General features: G+C 44.8%; 1 pseudogene; it reads right to left on the minus strand.

Annotated features, from left to right (window-relative positions):
* Window positions 1–5,513: 5,513 nt before the first annotated feature.
* Window positions 5,514–10,036, minus strand: part of LOC139024604 (kinesin-like protein KIF26B) — a 5,162-nt pseudogene continuing 639 nt past the window's right edge.

Below are 10,036 nucleotides of genomic sequence, written 5' to 3' on the forward strand. Positions count from 1 at the left end.
CTGTCCTCAACTCTGTCCTCAGCATTTCCCAAACTCTGTCCTCAGCATTTCCCAAACTCTGTCCTCAGCATTTCCCAAACTCTGTCCTCAGCATTTCCCAAACTCTGTCCTCAGCATTTCCCAATCTCCATCCTCAGCATTTCCCAATCTCCATCCTCAGCTCTGTCCTCAGCATTTCTCCAACTCTTGCACTACACAACTGATTCAAATAATAAAAGCTCGATAATCAGCTGTGGAAACTAAGTGATTTTCCTGCCTATATTATAGTATATCTGACCAAATATTCATCACTAGACAATTTCACTTTAGCGACCTATCATTTAGAAAACAAAACCCCAAAAGTGGGGAGGGGGGTGAAGGAGAGGACACTTTTCATCCATCAACCATTGGATGTGCAGCACTTTAGCTACAACAAGAGAATTAGAGAGAAAGAGAGTGAAAGGCCATATTCTTCATCCGCCAATGGGACTTCAATTCCCTCGTACCCCTGTCCACCTCTCCACTCTCTCCCTCTCTCCTGCCCAATGTATTCCTTCCCTGGACCATCACTCTCCATTCCTCTCTCTACCTCACCCTTCTCCTATTATCTCCCTTCTCCTATTCTCTCCTCTCTACCTCACCCTTCTCCTATTCTCTCCCCTCTCATATTCTCTCCTCCTATTATCTCCCTTCTCCTATTCTCTCCTCTCTCATATTCTCTCCTCTCTCCCTCATTCTACTTACCCCTTCTCCTGTCACACCCTCTCATGTGCCCTGGGGGGGCCTCTCTCCCCTTCTCTGTCTCTCCCTCTTCTATTCTCTCCTCTCCATCTCCCTCACAGCCTTTCTTCCTCACCTCCTCTGCCTTGGGCCCCTCACCCCCTCTCATGCGCCCTGGGGCAGGCCTCTCCCCCCTTTCCTCTCCCACTTCTTTCCTCTCCTCTCCCACTCTCCTCTCCCCTAGTGTGTGATCAAAGCAGGGAGTCAGAAGCAACACTTAATCCAGGGGCTGAGAACATAGCCCCATGGTAACCCACCAGATAGTGACTGGCCTACACACACAATCGCTGTCAGTGGCAAAGTTCTAATAATTGCAGAGATACACTCAACAAAAATATAAACACAACATGTAATGTAAAGTGTTGGTCCCATGTTTCATGAGATTAAATAAAAAATCCCAGAAATGTTCCAGACGGATAAAAGCTTATTTCTCTAAATGTTTTGCTCTAGTTTGTTCACATCCCTGTTAGTGAGCATTTCTCCTTTGCCTGACAGGTGTGGCATATCAAGAAGCTGACTAAAGAGCATGATCATTACACAGGTGCACCTTGTGCTGGGGGGCACTAAAAGGCCACACTAAAATGTGCAGTTTTGTCACACAACAGATGTCTCAAGTTTTGAGGGAGCATGCAATTGGCATGCTGACTGCAGGAATGTCCATCAGAGCTGTGCCAGAGAATTGAATGTTCATTTCTCTACCATAAGTCGCCTCAAAATGCAGTTTTTGAGAATTTGGCAGTACATTCAACCCGGCTTCACAACTGCAGACCACGTGTAACCATGCCAGCCCAGGAGCTCTACATCCGGCTTCTTCACCTGATGAAGCTGATGAAACTGTTGGTTTGCCCAACCGAAGAATTCCTGCACAAACTGTCAGAAACTGTCTCAGGGAAGCTCATCTGCGTGCTCGTCGTCCTCACCAGGGTCTTGACCTGACTGCAGTTCAACGTCGTAGCCGACTTCAGTGGGCAATAATGTTATGTATAATGTTTCAGCATTATAATGCGGGGCCCCATGTCACAAGGATCTTTAATCAATTCCTGGAAGCTGACATTGTCCKAGTTCTTCCATGGCCTGCATACTCACCAGACATGTCACCCWTTGAGCAGTTTGGGATGCTTTGGATCGACGTGTACGACAGCGTGTTCCAGACTTCGCAGTCATTGAAGAGGATTGCGACAACATTCCACAGGCCACAATCAACAGCCTGATCAACTCTGTGCGAAGGAGATGTGTGTCACTGCAGGCAAATGGTGGTTACACAAGATACTGACTTTTTAAAATGTATTTATAAAAAAAAAAAAAAAAAGATTGAATATTGAAATATACAATCTACCTGCAGTGAAGCCGCTCAACATTTACATTACATTTAGTCATCTCGCAGACACTCCCTTCCAGAGCGACCCACAGGAGCAACCAGGGTCAAGCGCCCCACCCTAGGGCAAGTTGACAGATCTCTTACCAAGTCAAATCGGGACCCGAATCAGCGACCAACTGTATCGGCCACCGGAACAAGCTCCCAACCGCTAGGCCACCAACCATCCAAGATCCCCCCCCACAATTCCCTAAGAGCTGCCCCTCAACAATCTGAGACCCCCCCCCCAGCCCCCTCTAAGAGTATTAGTATAGTAATTGACTTTCCAGGTCTCTCAACAATGCTATTTCTAGGGTCAATTTTACATTAATGTTATGCTTTTTCAGCCAATCCTGAACCTGAGACCAGAAACAGGCCACCTGAGGGCAAWACTGGAACAAATGGTSTATTGATTCTGTATCCACCAGATACTGACTGGTTTTCTGATCAACACCACTACTTTTTTTTAAAGGTGTCTGTGACCAACAGATGCATATCTGTATTCCCAGTCATGTGAAATCCATAGATTAAGGCCTAATTTATTTATTTAAATAGACTGATTTCCTTATATGAACTGTAACTCAGTAAAATCTTTGAAATTGTTGCATGTCACGGCGGGGCGGTGGGTAGCCTAGTGGTTAGAACGTTGGGCCAGTAACCGAAAGGTTGCTAGATCKAATCCCCAAACTGACAAGGTAAAAATCTGTCGTTCTGTCCCTGAACAAGGCAGTTAATCCTAGGCCGTCATTGTAAATAAGAATTTGTTCTTAACTGACTTGCCTAGTTAAATAAAATAAAAATATAAACTCAACAAAAAAAGAAACGGCAACTYCGTTTATTTTCAGCAAACTAAACATGTGTAAATATTTGTATGAACATAACAAGATTCAACAACTGAGACATAAACTGAACAAGTTCCACAGACATGTGACTAACAGAAATGGAATAATGTGTCCCTGAACAAAGGGGGGGGTCAAAATCAAAAGTAACAGTCAGTATCTAGTGTGGCCACCAGCTGCATTAAGTACTGCAGTGCATCTCCTCCTCGTGGACTGCACCATATTTGCCAGTTCTTGCTGTGAGATGTTACCCCACTCTTCCACCAAGGCACCTGCAAGTTCCCAGACGTTTCTGGGGGGAATGGCCCTAGCCCTCAACCTTCGATCCAACAGGTCCCAGACGTGCTCAATGGGATTGAGATCCGGGCTCTTCGCCAGCCATGGCAGAACACTGACATTCCTGTCTTGCAGGAAATCACGCACAGAACGAGCAGTATGGCTGGTGGCATTGTCATGCTGGAGGGTCATGTCAGGATGAGCCTGCAGGAAGGGTACCACATGAGGGAGGATGTCTTCCCTGTAACAGACAGCGTTGAGATTGCCTGCAATGACAACAAGCTCAGTCCAATGATGCTGTGACACACCGCCTCAGACCATGATGGACCCTCCACCTCCAAATCGATCCCGCTCCAGAGTACAGGCCTCGGTGTAACGCTCATTCCTTCGATGATAAACGTGAATCCGACCATCACACCCGGTGAGACAAAACCGCAACTCGTCAGTGAAGAGCACTTTTTGCCAGTCCTGTCTGGTCCAGCGATGGTGGGTTTGTGCCCATAGGTGACGTTGTTGCCGGTGAAGTCTAGTGAGGACCTGCCTTACAACAGGCCTACAAGCCCTCAGTCCAGCCTCTCTCAGCCTATTGTGGACAGGCTGAGCACTGATGGAGGGATTGTGAGTTCCTGGTGTAACTCGGGCAGCTGTTGTTACCATCCTGAACCTGTCCCGCAGGTGTGATGTTCGACTATACCGATCCTGTGCAGGTGTTGTTACACGTGGTCTGCCACTGCGAGGACAATCAGCTGTCCGTCCTGTCTCCCTGTAGTGCTGTCTTAGGCGTCTCACAGTACGGACATTGCAATTTATTCTGCAGTCCTCATGCCTCCTTGCAGCATGCCGAAGGCACGTTCACGCAGATGAGCAGGAACCCTGGGCATCTTTCTTTTCGTGTTTTTCCAGTCAGTAGAAAGGCCTTTTTAGTGTCCTAAGTTTTCATAACTGTGACCTTAATTGCCTACCGTCTGTAAGCGGTTAGTGTCTTAACGACCGATCCACAGTTCATTAATTGTTTATGGTTCATTGAACAAGCATGGGAAACAGTTTATATATATATATATATATATATATAAACTAAGCAAAAAAAGAAACATCCCTGAACAAAAAATTATATATATATATATATATATATATAAATAAATATAATTGTTTGTTCAGTCTACATTAATATTTCAAACACATTCTTTTAAAAAACTGAAGGCTTACTCAGTCTCTGCCAGAGGCATTGATACGTCTCACTTTCCTCCATTGGGGAAGATGAATTACTGTTGTAATTGAGTACACACACACACATTAGCAGTGACACCCAGTTAAGGATGGTTCTCTGCTGTTGTCTGCAGACCGGGCAGGCCATGTATAGTAATACCACCACTGGGGATCTGAGTAGGAATGATGTGTCACAGCGTAATGACACTGTTACATGACACATTGCAGCTAAACCTGGGTAGATAGTAAACCAGGTTCCATCCAGGCTCCATGTGGGTTCCATCCAGGCTCTATGTGTTTTCCATCCGGTCTCCATGTGGGTTCCATCCGGGCTCTATGTGGGTTCCAGGGTGGCGTTCCATATCGCGGCCTCTATGTGGTTCCATCCAGGCTCCATCCCGGCTCCATGTGGGTTTCCATCGGGCTCTATGTGGGTTCCATCCAGGCTCCATCCGCGGCTCCATGTGGGTTCCATCCGAGGCTCTCATGTGGGTTCCATCCAGGCTCCATCGGCTCCATGTGGTTCCATCCAGGCTCCATGTGGGTTCCATCCAGGCTCCATCCGGCTCTATGTGGGTTCCATCCAGGCTCCATGTGGGTTCCATCCAGGCTCCATTGTGGGTTCCATCCGCGGCTCCATGTGGGTTTCCATCCAGGCTCCATAGTGGGTTCCATCCAGGCTCTATGTGGGTTCCATCCAGGCTCCATGTGGGTTCCATCCGGCTCTATTCCGGGCTCTATGTGGGTTCCATCCAGGCTCCATGTGGGTTCCATCCAGGCTCTATGTGGGTTCTATCCGGGCTCTATGTGGGTTCCATCTATGGTAAACATTGGTGGAAATGTTCTGCTCATAACACGCACATGAAAAACAGCGCTCTTATTGGTTTATGTACAGTCCATGATAACTGCACATTGGATAAGGGCAAACTCTGATTAACTGCAATACAGTTGTTCAATTTGAATATTTTTTCTGACTTTGTGGGACGGTGGTTGGTTTACTTACACTTAAATTAAATCAGGATTGTTGAGCACGGTAACATTAAGAGAATAAAATAACACACATTTACTTGAATTACAATCCTTTATTTACAGCAATCCTTGTGTCACCGTCAGATTCTCAGTCCGTTTGTCTGTCAGAAGAGCTTCTGATGACGGAGTTACACACAGACATGGGTCAGGTTGAGCAGGCACAATTAGGAGGAAATGTTTTTGGTCCAACTATGTTAGTTTCCCATTTCAAAAGGGTTTATTTCCCCTTGTTTGTGCCTCCTGAAAGCACGCACACACACCCCCTGCCCAGCCACCGCACAGTAAGGCCTAGCTAGCATGGGATGGGACTACAGGTCAATTCCATTTCTATTCCGTCTTTTCAGGAGATGTTTTGGCTGAATATCATTTCCCTTCCTAAAATTGACTGAATGTAAATGAGGCCAACCCTGCTAGCTACAGTACCTCTCCCACTCCCCACAGACTGTACAGCCAGAGAAATAGATCTCTCTACAACATTTCAGACCCCCTGACAACCAAGACACCATGACACCGGAGTGAGACGTTTCCATGGGTTGCCAGGGTGTATTCAGGAAGGTGAGACGTTCGATTGTTAGAAATGCAACGAAGAGAGTGGACTCAATTCCCTGCCATACAAAACAGACAATCATATATCTGTTAAACATGATACATTTATATGTGCAGGTTTTGAAACATTGCACCATCCTGAACGTGACCCTGGAGAGTACCATCATCAACAGGCTCCAGGTTGAAGTTAGGAACAGATCTAGGACCAGATTACCCACCCTGAGTACTAATCATTAACCATTAGAGGGTAGAGCATGAAACTGACCTTAAATCAGCCTCCAGGGACAACGTCWTCCTATCAATCAAACAGATCAAAGGAGGACGTAACAGTTGCAAACAACAACAGAGCAGGAAAAAATGTACATCCCAAATAAAAATGATAAGTGTCTATATGTTGGAATATACCTATATATGAAATGGGCTCAGCGTACGTACAATTATTTRCTGTCTATTTTTTAAATGCATAGTAACTTTGCAGATCAGAAGGTGTGTGGATAATAAATTATACAATATAAGCAAACTTTCTGTTCCAGCACGTCTTGAGTTAAATTAATAAGATCCTTCATTTATGACCATGACAGAGGGGAGAGGTCAAAGGGTAAAGGGCAAGGGGCATGATGATGATAATAAGAATATTACAAATGATACATTTCATGTTAATACAACGGGTGGGTCTAATCCTGAATGCTGATTGGTTAAAACCTCATTCCAGCCYGTGTCTATTCCACGAGTTGCCTTTTTACTCTGTTCCATCTGACTTCGTCTCGGGCCTAACACCCGTGCCAATATATCTTATATCTACCGGCTCCTCTGGCATTATCCCTTCAATAAACACCTTTCAAAACACCCAAGGACACTGTACATAATACAATAGGATGATGATAAGATGATGAAGAAGAAGCATGTGTGTCTTAAAGTTATTTTAGGAAACAGGCTATATGRATATAGTTATACAAACATTTAGATCTGAAATGGTCTCAAGCACCATATATATATATTTACAAAATATTCCCAAAGTGAATGCACCATGACAGTGGCACCAAGCAGAGTGAATGGGAGATTTTCCTCTACGCTCATATTTAGCTCAGATTTCCATCTGTGTTTACACAGGCAGTCCAATTCTGATCTTTTCATTTTTTTTACCTAATTGGTCTTTTGACCTATCGGTTTCAGCTCTGAAAAAGATCTGATGTGATTGGTCAAAGGATCAATTAGTGTAAAACAGATCAGAATCGGGCTGCCTGTGTAAATGCAGCCTTAGACCTATAGAATACTGTAGGACAGCTTCACTTTAACCCATGAATCACATAGTTACACCCATTCCCTCTATGGCATTTATTATGTTTCATAATGCTACTATTTTCTTCRAGCATTTTCTCCTCCATCCATCTCTCCTCCCTTCTAGTTGACGTCTCTCTGTACCTCGATCACCTTCACACCTTAACCAAACCGGCCCTGCGCATGCCAACGTGCGCATGTTGATGTTGTCTGTCCCCACCAGACGAGATCATGACACGCAGGTTAATTACAACACCAAAAACAACTGAACCAGCTACATTAATGTGGGGACAGACTAACTAAAAACTAACGAGGTTTCCCCTTTTATCTGGGAATTAATCGTCAGAGTAGAGAAACACACAATTCGACAAAGATCCAGGAATAAAATGGACCATATGCAATTCAGTTAACATAACAACCCAATGTTAATCTCCCAGGACAAACTAGCTACAGTTATCTTTGATGAATCTCTCCTCTCATCTTTCAATCACCCACATGGGTTAGTATGCTTGTGAAAACCAATGAGTAGATGAGAGAGGCGGAATTTGAATCGTTTCCAGCTTCTCAAATAAAGTTCTATTTTAGCAGCTGGATATGCAGACGCTCGGTCACGTGCGRGAGCAGTTTGGATGAAATGATTGAATAACATATATGTGTAACCGTAACCATAGCAATGCGTTTCTTATCAACAGCTAGTTTGTTGATAGTATGACATGATAGTAGAGCATCTACAGATGCTATCCAAACGATCCAAATAAAGTGTGACCATTTATTTTGCAACACTCACGAACGCAATGTGGACGGTCTAGTCAAGGTGTTAGTGGGAGGGGGGATTGGTGTACGGTAGGCCTGAACCCACAACTGAACACTTCGGGTGCCAAAACCATAGCCCGAGTGGTGACAAGGAAATCAATGGTCCATAAGAGAAACCATGTTTTGGCTTAACATTTCACCACCACCATTCACATTGTCTGTCCTTACAGATGTAYGATCTTCATTTGATCACCCTGTTGCAYGAGAACTTTCCTGCAACGTAGGACATTTTAAACTTGTAGTGTATTTGGGGTTTAAAAAGGCTTCTGAAGTTRTTAATTTATACTTAGAAAAGTCAGACTTGATTTTCCCTTACGAAAAATGTAATCAACCCCTACAAAAGTGTATGTTAATCCACATAATAATTCACATTTCCTGTGGCTGCAGGATTATTTTCCTGCTGTAGAAAACTCTCAAATGAAGATCCTACACCTGTATATAGCATCCCCTAAAGCACTTTGTGTGGTCCCACTTTCTTCAGAAAATAAAAAAAGAGGTATAAAAACGAACACGMAACAGTTCATATGTTGCATCATAACTAGTGTAGAACTATATAAGTACAAACCACTGAGAACAGCTGGGCAGGGAGAGGAAACAGAGTAAAACCCTTTTCATATTATTTTGACTTTTGAGATCTATCATTTTTTCAGCTAGCACCGTTTGTACACAAACACAGGAGAAATGTTTCAGATGTCAAAGTGTTCGCAAGGCACTTGTCTCTCTCACACATGGTTGGTTTTCTTTCCTTTCTGTCATTCTTTTCTCTTTGTTTCCCTACGTGACTAATAGCCGTCCGTCAGCCAGGCCTTATTCAAAGCAAGCAAAACTTTATTTACAAACTCCAACAATTGCTCTGTAAAAGTGATCTTCCTGTCCGGTGGTGGATACACTCCTTTAAAACACTCTCTCTCCTCCTCCTTTTCTTCCTCCTCCTCTTCTCTCGCTCCCTTCCCTGCTGCTTAAAAAAATATTCCTCTTTAGTCTCCGCATGCCTTTGTCTCCATCTGCCTCTGCACCTCCTCAGGGAAATTCCTCCCTCTGCTCCATCCCTCTCTTCCTGCTGTGTTGTCTCCACTTTCCATGAGTCCTAAGAGTCCTAGAGGAGGTGTGGTCCGCCTGTCCGTTCTTTGTTCTACCTGCGTCGGCAGGTGACGTCGAAGCAGGTGACCATCATGAGGTGAGCCTTGCAGAAGTTGACCCTGGTCTCCAGTCTGTCTGTCATCACCTCTAGAGCCTCCAGGTACTCCAGAGAGTCCACCTCAAACGTCTGCTGCAGGTCAACTATGGGGTGGGGACAGAGAGATAGACATTATGTTACAGCCATGCTACAGGGGAGGAGAGATGGACATATGTTACAGCCATGTGACAGGGACAGAGACAGAGAGACCGAGATATGTTACAACCAGGGGCAGAGACAGGCCATATCATTACAATGAGTAGAAAGGACATTTCTAGAAGAAGGGATGTTCTACAGTGGGTGGACAGGGGAACACACAGGTGTCAATGATAGGTGTAGCAGGTAGAGAAACATTGAGCTCCCTAACATTTACCAGAACGATTACTGTAGGTGTCAAGGCTGTGGCTGAAATGCAAGCAAGTATGACACACACACACACACACACACACACACACACACACACACACACACTGTTGTATGCACACACCACAACAACACACACACACTTACATTCAGTGGTCCATTTGTCTGGTCCAGCATCAGGTGCTGCTTGGTCTGTTCCAGCTCTTTCTTCAGGCCAGTCGTACTTGGCTCGAACCTCGATATATTCGCTGCTGCCTGTTTTCCAAGATCTTCAGCTTAGCACTGAAATAAACCACCTCCTGATGGAGAGACAGAGAGAGAGAGGGGATACAAATGACATGGGGGAGGGAGAGGTTGGGAAAGAGAGAGAATAGAGGTAGGGGGAGCGAGAGAAAG

Source organism: Salvelinus sp. IW2-2015, unplaced genomic scaffold (assembly GCF_002910315.2).
Source record: "Salvelinus sp. IW2-2015 unplaced genomic scaffold, ASM291031v2 Un_scaffold1697, whole genome shotgun sequence".
Lineage (NCBI taxonomy): Eukaryota > Metazoa > Chordata > Actinopteri > Salmoniformes > Salmonidae > Salvelinus > Salvelinus sp. IW2-2015.